The sequence below is a fragment of the Typopeltis vanoorti genome, chromosome 23, assembly GCF_054136105.1.
Source record: "Typopeltis vanoorti isolate ZY-2024b chromosome 23, IOZ_Tvanoo_1.0, whole genome shotgun sequence".
In the NCBI taxonomy this organism is placed as follows: domain Eukaryota; kingdom Metazoa; phylum Arthropoda; class Arachnida; order Uropygi; family Thelyphonidae; genus Typopeltis; species Typopeltis vanoorti.
Genome location: NC_143571.1, coordinates 74362860 through 74384112, shown reverse-complemented (window position 1 = coordinate 74384112; position 21253 = coordinate 74362860). Strand labels below are relative to the sequence as shown.

The 21253-nt window shown below is 37.1% G+C and overlaps 1 long non-coding RNA gene across 1 annotated transcript in view; it reads right to left on the bottom strand.

The window, feature by feature from the left end:
- Positions 1-11854: 11854 nt before the first annotated feature.
- The window catches only part of LOC150093982 (uncharacterized), a 109450-nt gene continuing 100051 nt past the window's right edge, over positions 11855-21253 (bottom strand). Inside the window, exon 3 of the long non-coding RNA XR_016550324.1 lies at positions 11855-11961. This is a non-coding gene — a long non-coding RNA (uncharacterized LOC150093982). The remainder of the gene's footprint in view (positions 11962-21253) is intronic.

The window sequence follows — 21253 nt, the reverse complement described above, 5'->3', positions numbered from 1 at the left end:
GCTGATAACATCCTGATAGATTAGAAAAAGAAAACATTATAGTACTGTATCATACATAAACTTTATAGCAAATAAGGAGGTATTTTTTTTTATCCCAATAAAATATTTAGTTTTTGCCACTTTCGTCGATCCAAGCCGGCTTGAGATCATACTAATCTTTCTGCTTTCAACCGATTTCCGAAAAGAAAAGTTAGTGCTCAAGACTCCCACTTATTCCCGTAATAAAAAGACATAGATTATTTAGTTTATTTTTTAAGTGGGGTGGTTAAGAACATTCAACATTTATCAGTTTTTCTTTTCATGTATTCGTATTAAAAGCAAATTTTAAGCATAATCCTATCATCTCTTTCGTGCTAGGCTCATTGGCCTGTCACAACCAAGTAAATTGGCCTCTTATAAACCTTTTTTACTGCTTATGATTGAAAAAAACAATCCTATCGGCATTGTCTCTTCTGTGTGTATATTGCATTTGTTCTTCTGGCCAGTTTAGCTGTTTTGCTAGATGAAAATCTGGGGGTAAAACTCCTGCACTCCTTTTGAGACAAGTTAACTCATTGAAAATGCCCTGATAAATGTTCTTTGCGTCCTAGCCTAGATGGGATTCGAACTCAGGTCTTTCCGACTGAAGGACAACATCGATACTGATTGATCTAGAGGCTCCTTCATAATAATAATTATTATTATTGTTATTGTTATTCAATCAAACCAAAAATTGAGAACATCAGCTATAATAGTAAAAGCAGATTATGCGATAAGAAAAATGAAACTGTAGAACATCTGATCAGTGTCTGCCGCAGCAAGCTGAGCCTGTTTATAAATACCACCATGATTAAGTGGCCAAAATAATTCATTGGCACGTATGCAAAAAATATGGCTTTCTTACATCTGATAATTGGTGGCAGCATAAAATAGAGACAGTATTGGAAAATGAAACAGCAAAAATTCTCTGGGACTTTAGAATACAAACTGATCGGCCTTTGGAACATAATAGACCTGACATTACAGTTATTGAACATCGACAAGTCTGGATTATTGATATCGCAGTATGCGCTGATAACAACATCAACAACAAAGAACTGGAATAAATCGCTAAATATCGAGATCTGACAATCGAAGTTAGCCAGTTGTGGCTTCCAAAGTCATCCCAATTATTAGCGGTGCACTTGGTGCAATTTCAAAGAAGATATCCAAACATTTACAAAAATTAAACATAAAGGAGTTATCTACGTATGATCGACAAAAAAAAAAAAAAAAAAAAAGCATTGCTTGGAACCGTATTTTACAATGCCCTGACAGACTATTCTTAGATTCTTGGGCAGAATCTGAATTGCTCCGTATCACCAATCAAATTGTTGGTTGAATAATATCTTGTTTGGTCTGTATTTCAATTGCGTGAATAAAGTCATCATTCTAAGTGAAAACATAAGTTTCTGTGGTCTTAGCAGTTTTGTGGAAAGCTTCAGTTTCGTAAGTCGTCAGAGTTACATCCTTAGGGGTAGTGGCAAAGATAATACACAAAAAAGACTAGAAACAATTAATTACATATTAGATGTTATTGGAACACTGCTTGTTGCTGTCACGTTCTGTAGTATCACGGGTGTTGTATCATACGTCCGCGGCAGATTATATTTTTAATAAAAAACATACTAAACTTGGTATACGATTAAGCCTTGGTTTTTGTTACACTGTGTGGGAATCCTTAGCATCTGTGAGGCTTCCTTCAAGTTTCTTGTAAAACAATAATAAACATAAGGCATTTCTTAAATAAAGACCTAATAGGCTTCACTTCGGCGATGTAACATTATTTAAATTAAGGGGATATTAAATCCCACATTAAAGCCGAATAAGAAACTCAAAGATAGGAATCAAAGAGTTTCATGCCGAATATAGCAAAATTATAAACTTTCGGCGGACTGTATCGAAGGTTCTCTTCGCTATAACCTCGGTATTACCTGGTCAACCTACTCACTGATGAGACCTCAATAAAGGTCGAAACCGGTCTAGGTAGGCCTTCCACCATAATGTATAACATCAAACATCTCCTAGGAGATGTGTTTTACATTATGGGTAATACCAAGAATAGTGATCAGAACTTTACCTACCTTTGCAACGAGTTACCCTAGTGTTGAACCATTTGCTTTAGCTTACTCTACAGTCCGCCGAAACTTTTATAGTTTTGCTATATTCGGCATGAAACTCTTTGATTCCTATCTTTGAGTTTCTTATTCGTCTTTGAAATAATGTGGGATTTAATAACCCCTTAATTTAAATATAAGGCATTTTTGTTTGTTGCCAAACTTCTAGATGGACTGTGATAGTTGCATGGGTTGATAAACGTGATTTAAGCTGTCTTTATGATTTCTGTCTGATTTATACTTTCCTCGCCCTCTTTTCGTTCGTACATGCAGATCCCCCGCGACCTTCCCGTCTGGCCTACATAACAAATGCCACAAGAGCAATGAATCTCATAAACGCCTCATGGGATGATGCGGAGATTTGGGGTGGTTATAAGAACCTGTAGATTTTATATATTGGTAAAAAAGACACTTTAATGTTGTAATCACGGAGCAACATAGCCACTTTGTCTGTAATATTCTTGATGTAAAATAGCATGATTACATTCTTAAAATCTTGATTAAGTAAAGGAACCACAGGAGGTGTAGTCTTGGGTTCATAACCATTGAGAATGAGGTCCTGCTCAAGTAGCACGGTTCTTCGTTTTCCTGCTAACTGACGTACTTGAAACATTGCATGCTCTATCTCGTAATGTTTTAATCATGCCTATCTTTTAAGGATGATTCTGTGAGGCGGCATGTATACTGAAAGGTTTTTGCATACTGAAAAGGATTATCTTTTTTCTTCTTCGTTTATTTCAACAAGGATATCTTGAACTGGATGTCTTACAGTTCAAGAGTGAATTTTATATTGGAATGCAAGCTGTTCAGATAATCTTTGAAATTAATTAAGTCATCCATTGTTCCTGTCATAACGAAATGCTTGGTTTCTTCCGTGTAACTCACGAGTTTGATTCTAGTCGCCGAATCGAAATCTAGTCACCGGTCGAAAAAAGGCTTAGAAAAAGTTCCAGGAACTTTTTCTAAGCCTTTTTTCAACTAGAGTTAGTCGATCTCTGGCACAGGCAACGGTTTTTTTCTCCCGAAATCTCGGTTTTTCGTCCTGTAAATTCAAGAAAATCGACCGTAGAACCCACGCTATTTTCAGACATTAAAAAATATATATATATTGCGTTAGGGTTAGGTACCACGAGATGGCGGAACATGTTAGCCTTCTTTTCACTGCGTGCTGCTTAATTAGTGATAGCCTTGGGTCAGCTATCTCTGATTGGCTACAAGTGGAGATTGAACTGCCCACTCAGTCTCCAAAAGTTAGATAGGGCTAAAACGGTCTCGCCTACTCCCTATAAAGAAATACAAGGTGTTAGCTGATTTTTTTTTTCGAATTTTTTCATAAATAGGTTTTCTAAGGCTGGAGATGGGGAGAATACATAGCAAGTCCTTTTTTGTACCCAATATTTGTCCTGAAATATGAAAACACGTTTCCCATACAATGTTTGAATAGTCTAAGTGCGCCTGGTGGGAAAAGGCTTCCAAGCAGATCCACTGTTTCATTCCTAGGTATATTGATGAAAAGACTGACTACATCTAAACTTAACAAGATGTTTTGAAGGCTCTATATTTAATTTTTTTTTTACATTTTTTTGTAAAATATAAGTTATTCTTTAGATTTCCAGTTTGGATAGATACTTTGTCAAGTTTGAGGTAGGGGAATCTCTCCCATCTACAGTTGCCCATAACGGAATATCTTTTTTGTGTATTTCAGGGTGTTCCATAAATTCTAGGGAATAATTGATGTTTCGATGATAACGATTTTTTAAATTCTTCTGGCCAATTAGGCAACTTTTTGATCAAGTCATTAGTTTTATTATGTGTATTCCCTGTGTGATCTTGGTCTAGGGATAAATAGGTGTTAGAATGTATTAATAGATTGTTCATGTTTCTTATGTACAGGGTAATCCAAATTAAAGTACTCCTATTTCAGACCTTGGGGAACGCTATCCAGTGATCTAAATGCAAAACTTTCAAAGAATGCATTCTGTGTCATGAGGAAGCAATATATGAGAAAAAAAAATGTTAAGTCTAAAATTCACTGCTGGGGTGAGTTGTAAACACCAAATGCATGGAATTTACATATCATATCACGCAACTCGGCAAGTGCCAGGAGGGATTAAAAGGATTTTTTAGAAGGTAAAATGGCTTCGCCTACTCCCTTTGGGGAATAAAAGTCTTTAGCAGATTTATTTCATCTTATAATGTTAATTTTAATAATGATACGTGATTTAGCTGCAATAGAATAGTAAAAAAAAAAAAAACAGCAGACGTGCTTTTATAAGAGAGTAGGGGAGACCGTTTAAGCCTTATTCAACTTTTATTATTATTATTATTATTATTATTATTATTATTATTCCTGATACCTCCAAGGAGTCCGAAGACTCATCGCGGGAGGACATCTTCAACTATCTCTACACCTTACCTCTACTACGAATCAACGCCATCTACCGCCCACCTCCAACACCACCACAACTAGTAATTTTTGTCTGTAAATTGCGTGTGTTCTGAAGGGCCGATTTGTATGTATGCGGGATGAAAAACCCGAGTTTCCGGGAGAAAAAACCCTGCTACCTCCGTATGAGATCGGCTAACTCACCAACTTTGGGGAAAAAAAACTGAGGACTGAGGGGAACAGGACATTTCAGCAGAAATGCATAATAAATTTAATTTAGCTAATAAATACAAATTAATGATGTAATAAATCATAATTCTACATGACTGTAAAAATTAGCAATTTCGAAACAGTCTTGTGAAGACATGGCTCAAGAACAAAGTCGTTTTGTTAAGATATAGGGTTCACGTGCAGCACCAGATGGCAGTAGTATCGTATATTTCTCGCACCAGGTCTCCTCTGATGACAGTAGTATTGTATATTTCTGACACTAGCTCTCTTCTTGAAGTATTTATATAACGCTTTAAAAATAAATATTCTTACTTTTCAATATTATTCTGATTATTAGAATTAGGTATCGGATAAGTTATGCTGTAAACACGATGGACTTTTAAAATGAGTATTTAAAAATTATTCGAAAGAGCATTAGGAAGAGACATCGGTGGTGGTAACAAGAAATGAAGGGGGGGGGGGGAAAGAGATGTTTGTCAGCGTTTACGAAGATAGTATTTCTTTATCTACCAAGCTTTTAACGTAAGCAGATGCCTGCACGTAACCACGCAGGTTGCGGGCATCATATCCGACGACATTGGATGAATCATTTTTGTTTCCATGGTCTGTTTATGTTTGTCAATTGTGTGTGTCCATTGGCTCAGTTAGCCTATTTTGTGACATGACAAACCAGTTTCCGAGAAGGAAAAATTCTGCCATCTCCACATAAAATTGTTTGTTTTCATTTTAAATTTAAAAAAAAATAATAATAATAAATAAATAAATAAGAAAAATAATGAAGTTTCTTCATTGTAACGAAATTCGAGACTAGGTTATAGTAAAATTGATTTGGGAATATCGATTTCGCATTCTGTTAGCAATAAATTCCAGAAAATTTAATTTCATTCCCCCCCCCCCCTTAAGAATAATCTTAAAATAACATGTTTTGGAGTGTTTCGCCTTCCTATGAAAAGAGACATATTCCAATTTCATCTTTATAAAGGTTCTTTATAAGAATCTTCATAAAAGCTTTACAAATAAAGATGAGCTAAACCAGAGGTAGGGAACCTTTTTTTCTGCCAAGGGCCATTTGGATATTTATAACATCATTCGCGGGCCATAGAAAATGATCAGCTTAAAAATTAGCCTGCTATATTTGGTCAAACATTTAATTAACACACCTCTAATGTGATGGCTGGAACTGCTTCTCTTTGGTGAGGCGTGTGACGTTAGCTGGTATCGATGATGTTGCTACTCGCAACTGCTTTTGCGACGGTCAGTCTGGAGCGCAGTCGACTCTTTGCAATGGTGAGGTTTGAAAAGAACTCCACGCAGCAGTAATTTGTTCCGAACACAGATGCATATTTCAATGCATGTCTCCTCAAAGTGAGAAATTCATCATTGTTTATGTAACGTTTATAGAACTCAAACAGTGGGAGATTGTTGTACGTAGCTTTCAGCTCATCATCGCTTTGCAGCTGAATGATTTCGTGTTGTAGGTTATCAGGCACATTCAGTTGGTTCCACATTGAATGCAATGATGTTCAATTCCATTTGTTTACTTTTCACGTCCTTGTATCTTTCATTAAATGCCTCAATTAGTTTCTCACATTCACCAGCATATTGAAGTGTCGTAGAAGGCTTTTGTCCTTCCAGAGTGAGGAAATGCACCGTGTTATTCTTTTCGAGTTGCACTTTCCACAGCCTTAATTTAGCTTCAAAGGATTTCACATTTGAAAGCAGGGAGCCGAGACGCTAGTTGGGGCCCTGCAGCTTGATGTTCAGCTCTGAGAGGTACTTGGTAATGTTCACCACGAACGCCAGAACACACAACCACTTGCTATCATTGAGTTCCTGAAAAAACCTCATGAGCATGTACCCACAACACAGCACCACACCTCACAATGATAAACAAGATCACCGTACTTAGATCATTCAGTAACTCCTTAAACTGGCGACTGTTAAACAATCTGCTTTTGACAAAATTTATGCTACACTATTGTTGACATCAGTTCAGTTCTTTCTTGACAAATGCAATTAACACTTTTTGCGAGCCAATCATGGCTGGAGCTCCATCTGTAGTAAGGCCACATAACTTTTCAAATGTTAACTCAAGTTTTTTTCATTGATAAAACAAGTCTCTCAAACAAATCCTTACCTCTCGTAGTGCCATTTATGGCTTCCAGTGACAGCAGTTCCTCTCGTGTGTCAAACTCTGCAGTTATCCCACGAACGAAAACTGCCAGTTAAGCAGTATTTGTTATGTCCGTTGTCTCATCACATGGCAGAGAGAAAAATTGGAAATCGCCTGCAGAATCCTTCAATGTTTTTTCAATATCTTGTGCTAAGTCAGTAATCTGATCTGAGATGGTTCTCCGAGACAAACTAACACTCTGAAACCATTTTACTTTGTCTGGTGCTAACAACTGCGCAGCAGCCACTATGCACTCTTTCGCAAACTCTCCTCTACATGAGGCCTCGGGTTCTTTGCGATTAGCTCGCTCACTACATAACTCGTCTGAATAACGTTGTCTCTGTCACAACGAGGCCTAGTGAAAGCAGCTTGTTGTGATTCCAAACTCTGCTGAAGAGCATTAATTTTATCCAGACGCATTTGGCTTCCCAATTCATTGAGTTTATCATGTTTTGAGCTGTAATGACGCTCCGGATTGGCGTTTTTCATTACTGCTAACGCATTGCCACAAACTAGGCACACAGGTTTGCCTTTGACTTCAACAAAAAAATAATCATTTGTCCATTTCTCTTGGAAATATCGACACTCCGAATCAACTTTTCTTTGTAGTCGCCATTTGTAGTATGTCATACTAAAGTTTTAATAACTATCCAATGGGTGGGTGTCGCCAGCGACGCGATTATTTTGCTTTGATCGCTGTTCTAATCCTGCATCTTGGATTTGAAACATATCCAACGTTCTTGCAATCGACTCTCGAGGTCTTCTCCATGGCTGCCGCGGCAGCCGACGAGAAGTATACGTGTCTGTCCGGTCATGTACTTGTATGTGTCCTGTCTATCCCGTAATGGACTTTCCTTGGCAGGGCCAGACCAAATGATTTCGAGGGCCTTATACGGTCAGCAGGCCGGACGTTTCCTCCCTGATCTAGGTCATCCCTGGAAATTAACGATTTCACTAAATAGCTAAGGGGTGATTTAAATAAAAATCCTCCAACGGCCATGGATTTTATTAAATTTTTACTATATTTCACTATAAGTGTTTTCATTCGAAAAGAAATCAAAAGTCGGCCAATCAGCTCGATTCCATCTTGTTCTTTGACAAAAATTATTTCAAACTATTTCTAAAAATGGAGTACAACAAAACCGATGTTTGTTCATAGAGTTTGGAGAGTTATACATCAAAGTATTCAGTAAGCATTTGAATAAACCAGTTCTGACTTAGTGATCTACTGTGTGCATGTGACTATAGAACCTTGTGGCAAGGCCTCTGGTACCATAATGCTAGACTGCCAGGAGAAAGAAATTATAGGATAATTCTGATTATTTTTTTTCTCTCAGAAATCCTAGTTTTCAACCCTGCAACTCAGAAAAACAACGGTGAAATTCGCATTACTTGCAGACTATAATATTGTTAGTGATTAGGAGACATGTTAGTTGGTGGTAGGTTATCTCAGTACTCTTCCTCGAAATCTTAAAACTCATTCGCAGCTATGAAACAAACTATTGGTGACAAGTAAGCATGGAGATAGCACTTAAAGATTTCACGCAAAAAAATCTTACTCGGAGTTAAAAGAACTCCACCTATTTCAATCTGGAGTACAAAAGACTTTAATGGATTTTTTCATAGTTTAACTAATTCTGGCATTCCATAAATCTTTAATAGTATATAATGTACCCATACTCCAAGTGATAGTGTATCCACTCTCCAAGCAAAAGCTGAGGATTCGAATGCTGCCGTGTGCATGGATGTTTGTGATTGTCTGTGGAAATACTATTGGTGGTGGTAGCAGTTAGATGGCGTTGGTGCAGTTGCAGTTAGCTGTAGTTGGTTGAGAGTTGTTGAGTAGTTGCCCTCCCTCGAAGAGTCTTTGGACTCCCTGGAGGTGTTACATAATAATAATAATAATATATTAAAAATTCCTCGAATATCTTCTCTGCACTAATAAGCAACAGATGAAGTTTTATTTTTTTTTTTTTATATTTTTACATATCTACATTTCGTACTGGATTACATCAAATTCCTTCAGGATTAATTAACTGACCGGTCCTAATAACTAATGTATCCATCATGTAGATGGCATTTAATGTTGCATTGTACGTAATGGTAGAATGTATGAGAAATTCCGAGTTTCTGCTCATCACAGGTTACCAGAAGGCAACTTGTGATCATCTATATATGATCTAATGTCATACATATATATAACATTAGGTCTGCAGAAGTAAGACCATTAAGCTTAGGTGCAACATATAGGATTTTTCTTCTACATGAAAGAAACGTGTTTTTTTTTTAATCATGTAACTCACCAAATCAACTGTAGAGCACATGAGTACATACATATGCATACTACTTAAGGTTAGGAATGTTGCCTTTGATGTAGAATGGCATAGCAATACATTCTGCTTTGGTAGCGGTCTGAAGTGGATACCACCTGCCTACCAACCTCTGTTGGTAGGCAGGTGGTATCCTACCTACCAACAGAGTTAAAACTAAAACTAAAACAGCATTGCCTTATTTTCTTGAGGTGATAAATAGGTGTTAGAATATTTGAATATTTATGATAAAATGTATACTGTTATTTATAAGGGAATCGCTAGTTATATGTACTTTATTCAACTTTAGTAATTAATAATGATAACTTAAAAAATGAAATAAAAGCGCATATAGACCTAAAAAAGTACTCTGAAAAAATAGTTTACTAAAGCAAGATGGTCTCGATCTTTTATTCCTCTCATGGTGCTGGCTAGAGGAACTTTTCTACGCCTTTTTTTTCGCCAGTACCAGAGTTAGTCGATCTTAGACATGGACGAGTAAAGATTTAATCCTGCAACTTGAACAAATGGATGACCATAGAGCTCACGCTATTTCAGACAATAATATATAATGTTAGGGTTGGGGACCACAACATGCTGTTGTGGTCCCCAACATACTCTCTTTTTTGCTTGTCTTTAGATAATTGATAGTCTTGGTCCAGTGGTGGTGAAGCACTGAGACTAATTGGCCATAGATCTTCAAAACGTAGTCAGGGGTTAAACATCTACTCCCTTTGGGGAAACAAAAGGCATTAGTGGATTTATCTGGAGTTGTTTATAGGATGAAAAAAAAAAGTCAAAAGTCAAAAGCCTTCATTGCTCAGTGGATATCAAATGAGCTATGATCTTCCTCCTGGAAACTCGTTTTTTCATCCCATAAATCAAATAAAACTGGCAAGAAGAACAGACCCATTCTTTTTATCAACAACTGCTCTAACAGAAACAGTGAAGTCAGGTGAATCACACCTCTCCAATTCTTTCTGATCTTCCAAATTTTTTCTTTGTAAACACTCTTCCAGCCCAGATTTCTTTCTTTTCTTTTTTTTTTTTCTAAATATTTTCTCATCTCATTATTCTGCCTTTTCTGTGGTCTCTCACTTGGTCTTTTCCTCTCACTCAAATATTTGAAGTTTTTGCTACTCTTCAAGACTTACGCATTGAGTTCCTAAACTTGTAAATTTTTTTCGCGATTTAAAACCATGGTCTGATTCTTCTTGGTGTATTTGTAACCCACATTTCTATATCACATGTTCCATCTTTCAAATTTCTTCTGTAACTCGTCTTTGGAACATAAAACGTACGTAATGGATAAACAAACACACTGGCTTTATAACCTTACTTGCTTCGTTCATAGTTCCAAAACAAGAACAGTCGAGCGAGATGTAATATTTTGGCCTATCAGACAGGTATCCGTTCGCTTACTCAGTTCAGTAGTATGCATATATAACGACTCCAGCTCGCAACTTCGGAATTAAGTGAGCATTTCTCGGAACCTACAAGCGGATCTCCTATTCAGGAAATATACTACCTGTAATATTAGTCATTCCGAAACTTTATGACGTGTTGTATGGAATATTCATTGATCTTTCTGAGAGACGTGTTAATGAATAACTGCGTTTACTTGATCAAGGGCTTGATGCATCATCGGAGTTCATTTGTGGCTTACAGGTATATGAAATTCCAATAGCTCAAAATCTAAGACATCGTCATTATCAATTTCATGGATTGTTTTATTATGTAGGTTTCCTGAAGTTAATTCAATTAGATTTTCTTCAACGACAAAGTAAGACTTGTCGTTGAAACTTTAGAATGTTTTAAAACTAGAGTTTAAAAGATTTTCTTCCCTTTTTCTTTCATCTCTTTGTGGTTCGATTTTCCATGGTCTTGTTATCCTTATTCTTCTGACGTAATATTTACGTAAAATGCTGAGGAGGAAACTCGTTACAAAGCCGTTGGCGTTTCTGATAAAACCCATTCACCTTGAGAATTCTTTCAAACACTGTTCAGCAAAACAGCGGTCTTTAAAAATACATAAAACTAGCTATAAACATAATCATAGAAACAAAATTTTAGGATATCAGATCGGTCAAAGGTCATAATTTTTAAAACTAGTGAACGGCAAGCTAATAAGTTATTCATTTATTTATTTTGTTTCAGGCACATTTTGCAACTAATAATCAATGAGAAGCTATACTTTTTTAACCGTCTCTGCACATAAACGATAAGCTAGAGAGAGATAGCATTTGATATGTGGAATATTTATTATTATTTATCGAGCCACGTTTGAAAAAATTCAAATATCCAGTTAGCAGACGTAACGTATTGGCTTCGTATCCTCACCAGCTGTTATTTTTATATAGACAGTTTAGTATCAAACTGTAGACAATAATTCGAAATGTAATTAAAGTATATAATGATGAAAATATATAACTACAGCGTTTAATTTAACTTATTAGTAAAGTTTCAGACAATGCGGATTGAGCTTTTCTTGAAATTATTCGTTTAGAAAAAACGAATCACCGTTATAGATAGATGGAAATTAAATACCGAGTTAGAATTATTATTATTTTATTTTATTTTTTTGTTTTCCATTAATTACAGCTGGTAAGGATATGAAGCCAATACGTTACGTCTTCTAACAGGATATGTTCTTTTTGCCTATTTGCCTGTTTTTTCCAGTAGGTGGAGTGGAACCTTGCTACCACCATATAAGACCGGCTAAGTCACCTGCACATGGAAAAAAAGAAAAGAAAAACAAACATCCTCTTATTAAGGTTATTCGCATTCTAAAGAATATTTTGGTTATCTGATAATACATTTCAATGTTATATATATATATATATATATATATATATATATATATATATATATATATATTTTTTTTTTTTTTTTTTTTACCTTGGAAATAATGTATATTATATTAGGGTTACCAAGTAATTTTATAAATAAACTTGGTTATTTTACTCCTAATCCCAAGTAAGCAAACAGTTAAGTTTGCGCCTGAACGTAGCTCAAGTCTAAAGGTGGTGCAACACCAGGGCAACTCATTGTAAAGGTGAGTAAAGCTCTGATCACTATTCTTAGTATTTTCCATAATGTACTTGGGATTAGGAGTAAAATAACCAAGTTTATTTATAAAATTACTTGGTAACCCTAATATAATATACATCATTCCCAAGGTAAAAAAAAAACTTTTTTACATCTATATCTCCTCCAGAGATTCTTATTCAAAAAAAGACCTTGTAGCAACTTGTATAGGTAAAGTTGATAACGCTCTGTATTACAAAAACCTTGGTATTTAGGGTCTAGCTACTCACTGAGGAGACCTCAAAAAAGGTTGAAATCGGTGAGATTGCTAATATGAGTTCGCTTTCTTAAGGTTTTTGCCTTAGGGGAGCAATTTGTCGGTGAATGCTTTTCTTCGGAATATGAGCGGTTCTGCTCGGTGGTGGTGGTGGTGGTGGTGGGTGTTGAAGGCCATCACTGAGTGGAGCCAACGCTGAGATGGACGGTCTTTTGCCCACTATTGAGTGGTCTAGGGATCGTCCGAATTTTTAGAGATGGCTTTACTTATTCAAAAGGTTGAAACCGGTCTGGGTAGTGACCCCACCCATAATGTATTGCAGTATACATCTTTCTTAGTGAGATGTGCTTTACATTATGGAAAATACTAAGAATAGTGATCAGAGCTTTACCCACCTTTACAATGAGTTGCCCTGGTGTTGCACCACCTTTAGACTTGAACTACGTTCAAGCGCAAACTTAACTGTTTGCTTACTTGGGATTAGGAGTAAAATAACCAAGTTTATTTATAAAATTACTTGGTAACTCTAATATATATATATATATACAGGGTGTTCGGGATAAATTTGACATATTTATAATTAATTATATTTTTCCGTAAGTTACATGTATTAACACACACTTCTCTTCATTTAAAAGTTTGGACCCTTCTTCATTCATATACAAGATGTCAGAAAGGATGGATAGCTGGAACCCACCTGAATCATGGAAGAGAATAACTTGTATCATGATGATTCGTGCCCGCCATCAAAATAAGGATATTACGACTGCTGCCCAATGCTCCCTGAATACAGTAAAAACAATCAGGCATGAACTAGAGACTTGCAATGGTGACTACGAGAATGTAGCAAGAAGAAAGATCCCTAGCAGACGATCTGATTGCGTTCGTACAGCAGAATTCCTCGCAAATCTGCAGGAACAGGTGTTGAAGAACCCTGGCATTGGAATTCGGGCTTTGTTCGTGGAGTTGCTAACTGTAGTCAAGCCCTGGATAACAAGGGTAGCCAATGGTAGGCCGTATGTATGGCAGCAGGATTCGGCCCCTTGCCACACCTCTGGGAAAAGTCAAAAATGGTTGTCTGAAAATTTCTACGACTTCACCAGTCCAAATGTTTGGCCTCCAAACTCCCCAGACCTTAACCCCATGGATTATTTTGTATGGGGCGCAGTTGAAAAAGACACCAATCGCACTTCCAGTAATACAAAAGCCCAGTTAATGGATAAAATTAAAACAGTTTTTGCGGCCCTTCCCAGGGAGACTGTAGCATCAGCTTGTTCGAGGTTCCGAAGCAGAATTGAAGCTGTGATCGATGCTAATGGTGGTTATTTTGAGTAAATCTTGTTGATAGTATTGTAATTAACTCTGCCTGTAATGTTTTTTTGTCAATTCATTAAATTTAATAGATACAAAGAAGATTTTCTTTTTCCTTACGAAACTGTCAAATTTATCCCGAACACCCTGTATATATATATATATATTTTTTTTTTTTTTTTTTTTTTTTTCGTGACATATAGCACATGGACATATGGGTGGAGCTTGGTCATAAATTAAGTTTGCTTGTAATTACAGCCAAAGCTATAAGACAGTGAGGTATATTATGTTGTGTACATCATGTTATGTCTGCTGATTAACTCTACTTCGGTTGATGAGGATTTATAAGGTTCCTTGCGTTCTGGATGGGATTCGAATTCAACTCTTACTAACCGATGGGGAAATATGTCGATGTCCTACGGACTACGATTAAGGAGGCGCTGTGAATGCATAACATGAGAAATGTAGTTATTTGGGATTACGGTAGAATCAACTAAGTCTATGAGGCGCCAGTGTGTTATATCTGTTAATTACATGTGTTTTTGGAAAAACTGAAAAACCGAAGGTATATTTTTGTAATGAATTTTAATACTAAATTTCATAAAAATCCATAAAGTTGTCAGAGCAATGACAGATATCAATACGCGACACGATGGACGTGCACCCGCTGGGTGTTCTGCTACTCTTAGCCATACAAGTCAAGAATTTCCAAATTCTTGAAATATGAACGAACGTTACTACGTTAATAAGTAAACTGATAAGCAGAGTCTGAGGAATTTGGAAAACATAGTCACTAATCGATCCTTTATTTTATTACTAATATTTTCTATTTATTAAATTTCACTGCAAATTCTTCCTCTCTCGTGCCTTAATTTTATTCATCTTAATTCGAAGAAAGAAAGAAAGAAAGAGCAAACCTTAAGAAGGAGAAGAAAAAAAAAAGATGAACAATAAAAAAAAAACAATAGTATTACGCTTAATAATAAAGTAATGAGACTAATTTTATTGCGGAGCATGTAGAAATGCTGAATTGATAATGACGAGTGGGATATATTCCTACATACTTCGTTTTTGTTCAAAGTAGGGTTGTTGTTTGTGTTGCCGAGTTGCTGTTGTTGTTAATAATAAGCATATGTTGTGTTATCATTTATTATTAGATCTCTTTATTGCCTATAATAACTATCTCAAGACGTCAAACATTTCGTTCATTTAAAATTAAGGTACAATTAATCAATGAAAAATTCTCCTTGATATACGGAAACATAGAGGAAGTGGATGCTGCTTCTGACAGGGTGGCAGACATGGAATCAGTCCTGCTAAAGGATGACTTCAATGGAGGGGTGTGGTTGGGAGGAACGGCGCCCCAGACCTTAATGTGAATGAGTTGAAATTATTGGACTTCTGCTGTACTAACAGCTTGTCCATAATGAATACCTTCTTCCAGCACTGAGAATTCCATAAGTATACCTGGTACAGGGATACACTAGAACAAAGGTCTCTGATTGACTTCTTTATAGTCTCAGCAGACCTATTTTCCTCTTTGGAGAAAGATGAGTCTAATCTTTCTCCAAAGGATTTCCAAGCACACTGCAGGTGTTGAGAAGGAGTGGAAGCTGTTCAGAACAGCAGTCACTGCCTCTGCACTCTCATGCTGTGGCAGAAAGCGGCTCTGCGTGGCAATGGGCAGTGAGAAAAGGACACCTTGGTGGAACCAAGAAGTCCAAAAAACTGTCTGGGCAAAAAAGGAGTCCTACCTAACATGGCTTAGGGTCAGGTCACCTGAGATGCGTTTGCGGTATGCTGAGGCATGAAAAGCTGCAGCTGAGGCAGTAAAGACAGCAAAGCAGAAGGCTTGGGAATCCTTTGGAGACAGATTAGACTCATCTTATGCAAATGCAAACAAAGTATTCTGGCAGACCATCCGCCGCCTTCGAGAGAGGAAATCGTGCACAGCAAGGGCAATTAAGACCTCTGATGGTGAGAAGGATATCCTCCACAGATGGAGGGAATACTTTGAGAGCCTTCTTAATCCGGGTGGCTCAGCAGTTGTGGACATCCAAGAGGTGCAGATCAGGGCAATGACTAGTCTCACAGCAGAAGAGGTCCATTTAGCAATAAAATCGCTAAAATCGGGCAAGGCTGCTGGCGAATTAAATTCGGCCCGAAATGCTAAAAGCCTTAAATCGAGACGGTGTTCTCTGGCTGACTTGAGTGTGTCGGGCTGCTTGGATATCTGGGCGAGCACCAAAGCAATAGCAGACAGGCATAATAATACCAGTGTTCAAGAAGGGAGACCAGAAGGATTGCAGTAACCATCGTGGCATCTCTCTGCTCAGCCTGCCTGGGAAAGTGTATGCTAGGTGCTTGGAAAGACGGTGCAGGAGCATAGTTGAGTCAAAGTTCCAGGAAAAACAATGTGGCTTTCGTCCTGGTAGAAGCACAACTGACCAAATCTTCACTTTAAGGCAAGTCTTTGAGAAATCTTGGGAATATTCCAAGAATGTCTACACATGTTTTGTGGACTTGGAGAAGGCATATGACCAGGTTCCTCGGGATAAGCTTTGGCAAGTAGTACAGGACTATGGAGTGGATGGCCAACTATTAGCTGCCATCAAGTCCCTGTATGAATGCCCAGAATTTTGTGTCATAGTAAACAGCACAAAGTCTGAACCTTTCACAGTCTCCACTGGCTTCCGCCAAGGGTGTGTTCTGTCACCCCTCCTTTTCATAATATTTATGGACTGGATTGGTAGGCACAGCCGAGGCAGTGAGTGTGTCAGAATTGGAAGATGTAGCATTGGACGTCCGCTTTTTTTTGCAGATGACCTAGTTCTGCTTATATCTTCCACAGATGACCTCCAGCGGACCCTGGATAGTTTTGTATCCAGGTTTGTGCAGATGCCGGAATGAAGATCGGTGTGGCCAAAACCGAAACATTTGTGGTCTCAAGAAAACCATCCCAGTGCACTTTACATGTATGTGGAGTCCCAATGTGGCAGGTGGAGAAGTTTAAATACCTTGGGTCCATATTCACGAATGAGGGAAAATGGGACGTAGAGCTAGATACTCGAATTGGCTTAGCAAGCTCAATATTGCGGGAGCTTGGCCGTTTGGTAGTATTGAAGCGGGAGTTGAGCCAGAAGGCAAAGCTGGCTGTCTTTAATACAGTCAATGTCCCCATCCTCACCTATGGTCATGAGAGTTGGGTAACGACCGAAAGAATGCGGACACGAATCCAAGCGGCTGAAATGAGGTTCCTTGGAGGGGTTGCGGGGCTGACAAGACTCGACAGAGTCAGACGCTCTGCAATTCGGGAAACCCTCAATACTCAACCGCTGCTTCTCCGTGTTGAGAGATCACAGTTACGTTGATACGGACACTTGGTCAGAATGCCACAAGAGAGGCTCCCTCAGCAGGCCCTCTTTACCAAGCCAGAGGGTGGGAGGCCACGTGGAAAGCCAAGGACTCGCTGGATAGATTATATCCAAAACCTTGGATGGACACGTTTGGGAATCCCACCAGAACAGCTGAGCTTGGTGGCAGAGGATCGTGACCATTGGAAGTTTCTCTTTCAGCTGTTGCCTCCACAACCCAATTAGGAAAGGCGGGCCTTGTATGTATGTATGTATATACGGAAACATGCTGGAAAGAATTTTTTTTAACCACGTGACATAGCTAGATGAATAGACTGCAATCATGAATTAGATTTTCATCAACTCCTTTATTAAATTTTCTTCTGATATATTCTCTGTTTCACAGTTATACTACTAAAAAGGTCTCTAAATTACTGTGGCGAAAACAGTGCATTGTGAGGAGACGAGGTCACTAGCAGATGAAACAGAGTGCAGTAGTTGATTTGCTAATTGCATAGAATTGCTAATTGTCTTTCATCCTAAGAGTATGTCACTGGTGGGTTCACGTTCACTGCTACGTGAATGGCATAGTAGTATCCCTACTGGTAATATCACCATTAACCCTAAACACTACGTTGGAGTATTGGAAAAATTGAAGGCACGGATTCGAAGGGTTCGCCCTAACTACAGATATAGTGCTGTCTGTCGGTTTGCAAGGAGTAGGAGCGAAGTTCAGTTTCTATTTCTTTCTATTCCTCAACTGCAGCACAACAGTTACGACATGCATCAAGAACTCACATGACAAATACAAAAGATTTCTCATTGCCCAAAAATTTCACCAATGCCCACTCGCTTAAGTCACATGCACATTCGACAGCGTTTTAAGACAGCTCTAACATAGTTCTAGTTTTGTGAACATGTTCTATACCATCTTCTAGCAAGCCATTTTCCATCTTTATGTAAATGTTGCCCTGTTCAGGTTTTGCATGTGCTACACTACCTTTATTAAATGTGCATTCCTGTCTGTTATTATTGATAGCGACTGATGCAATATGACTAATGCGTTATAAATGTTGTTCTTCTTCGCGTCATACCACCGGCAACCGTAATTTAAGACGATGTTGCCACTATTTTTCCTCAACGTGCGCACATACGTTGTGTTTTTTTTTTCCTCCATAATTACTGCCGCTAAGCTTTCTTTTAATGTTGACTTTCACTTAAACCTTTTTGCTTGCAAAATTTATTAATGCGCTGTTTACTAAGAAAAGCTTAAAATAATAAAAGCGATGGGGAGGGGGGGGATGGAATACCAACCATTTCGTTCTTGTTCATAAGTTGAAAAAATATTTCTAAAAAAAATGCTGGAAGTCCAAGATAGACATCACGTTAAGGAGAAATATTACAGGAAAGTTAATTGGGCCAAACACTTCGGTATACAAATCTTTTTTTTTTTGGTGGGAAGAAACGCATTGGTCGCCTTAGTAAATAGTTTTCGATTCTCCAATAATATGCTTCCAATTCCATTTTTTTTTTCCCCTTTAGTACATCAACAATACATCTCAGTATTTTGGTTTTGGACATCTTAACTTGACTTATGGACGAAGTAAGTCAATTATTTATTATTTAATCAAACTCGTACCGATTAGTGTACTCTTAGAGTACTTCTCCGATAATTATCAAAAGTATGTCTACTGCAAAAGTATAAGTCAGATACTGAATTTCATAATAGCAACAAGAGTAATAATTTTCTCTATCTAACAAGCTAGCCACCTATTTTTGAATATTACTTCAGATATGAAAATAACGCCACGTAGTCCAGTACGTAAAGATATATTAGATCTCAAGAAAGAAGAAGGTCTTACAACACTTATTCCAGATGCTACTCTTTCATTATAGTAGTTTATATGTTGTTATTATTATTATTATTATTATTATTATTATTACATTACACTTCCATGAAATCAGAAGACTCATTGCGGGCGACCGCATTATTACTACTACTACCACTATTTTGGGTCACCTGATAACCTCCAAAATGCAGTTCAATGATTTCACCTCATTCAAGACTGGTAACTTCACTATTTTCATTGGCGAGATATTCGAATTTTCCATAACTCTCGGTGCCAAATCTACCTCTCACTCTCCTATTATCAACTGTTTTCTCGATTCTTGGTATCCTATGAAAATATTAATCTGTTCTGTCCAGCGGGTTCTCCTCTCCCATTTATATCATACACCTCTTTTCTTCCTTCTTCCTGTTAGACGAACACTGTATCCGCATCTTTAGTCCTGATATTATGCTAATTATCTGGCATCGATTACTCTTCAATGTTTTCTCATTTCTCCGAAATCCAGATAACCAAATTTGTATAAAACAATCCAAATGCAATCAGGTCAACACCTCCTGCAATGATACAACTATTTCTTTATCGTGCCTTGCGAATGCCCTTTTCGTTATTCTAATTATCTCGTGTATTCTCTTTACTATCCTCTATATGTTCCCTGATATTCAACACCTTCTGTCTATTACTATTCCTAAATCCCTTACCTCTTTCACTTACAGTGCATCTCACAAAATTCCATCCCATCCATTGAAATTCGACACCAAAGCACTCAGTACACCTTTCCACTGAGGAAGGAAAATAAAAAAGTTACGAGCTCTTGACACCATTCTTTGGATACTTATTTAACCTATGCTACTAAGCGCAGCGGCAACTACTTCTCTAACACCATTCATTTTCATCGCCAAGAGAAGACATTTCCTTGCATGCTGGAGAGATATGATTCTATCCCTTAGTATGTCACTTAACATTGCCAAAGGCTTCCACATTTGCCACAGAAGACAAGGTATTTGATTGCATCTCCCTATCCTAATTCTTCAATCCTTCCCAGGAGGTATATCGGTATGATTTAAAATCAACTCCTCCCCCCCTCAGCCATTGGTTATGCTTAGCATGTATATACATTATAACCAGGGGCGGCTCGTGCATAGGCACTGCGGAATTGCAGCACCCCCCCATTTTTCTCGATATATAAATATATTTATTAATTTAATTATATTTGCTTGTAATATTTAACTTTATCATCAACAATGCTATACAATTCTCTTATTTGGTATAAAAAATAATAAAAATCCATCTAGTAGCACTTAGGAGGGCGAAGGACGCTAGCAGCACTGTGTTTTCCACAGTGTCATATTGCTACGCGCGCAAGCATATGCACGTCATGTGAAAAGTTTTATACCACGTCATAGTGAGATGCGAGCTATTAGCGTAATGCGGCACTGTCCGTCGCGCAGTTCCACTGTTGTTTATATGCAGTTTGCGTCAGTAGTAGAGTGTTCGTAATGCTTGTCGTGTTTACTCCGTCTCTTTAAATATTTAGACATAACAATTGTTGTAATTTTTATTATAGAGGTTATGATAATAGATTTTATTTTTAAATAATTTTGAATTATACTAAACTGTATAATTTTATCGATAATAAACAATATTGTTTCATGAAACAAAACAAGAAGAATATATTTTATTTTTAAGTAATTTTGAATTATACCAAACTGTATAATTTTATCACTAATAAACAATATTGTTTCATGTTTAATTTTTTTTTAAAATTTTACAAAACACGTATACACTGTACGTACAGTGTGTATGTATATTTCGAAAGTTGCAGCATCCCCACGATTTCAAGCCACGAGCCGCCACTAATTATAATTAAACTCCAGCAAAACTGTCATACATCATGTCTGTTATATACATATTTTGTTTTTGATCGCCATCTCAATAAATCAACTCAGAAAAATATATATAAATAAAATATATGTTTCCATCAAAAGCTTCGACGATGGAAAAATAAAAGGCTGGTTCTGCGTTGTATTTAATAGACAATTATTAAACCCTACAAATTTGGCTGCTTAGCCAAATTATGAAAAATGTCAATTTAAATACTGTTTCACTAAAATTTAATTATTTCGATTTAATATGTTTATAACACTGTTTTAAATGTATAATTATATTAATTTTTAGAATATATAATGTTAAAAGAATATTTT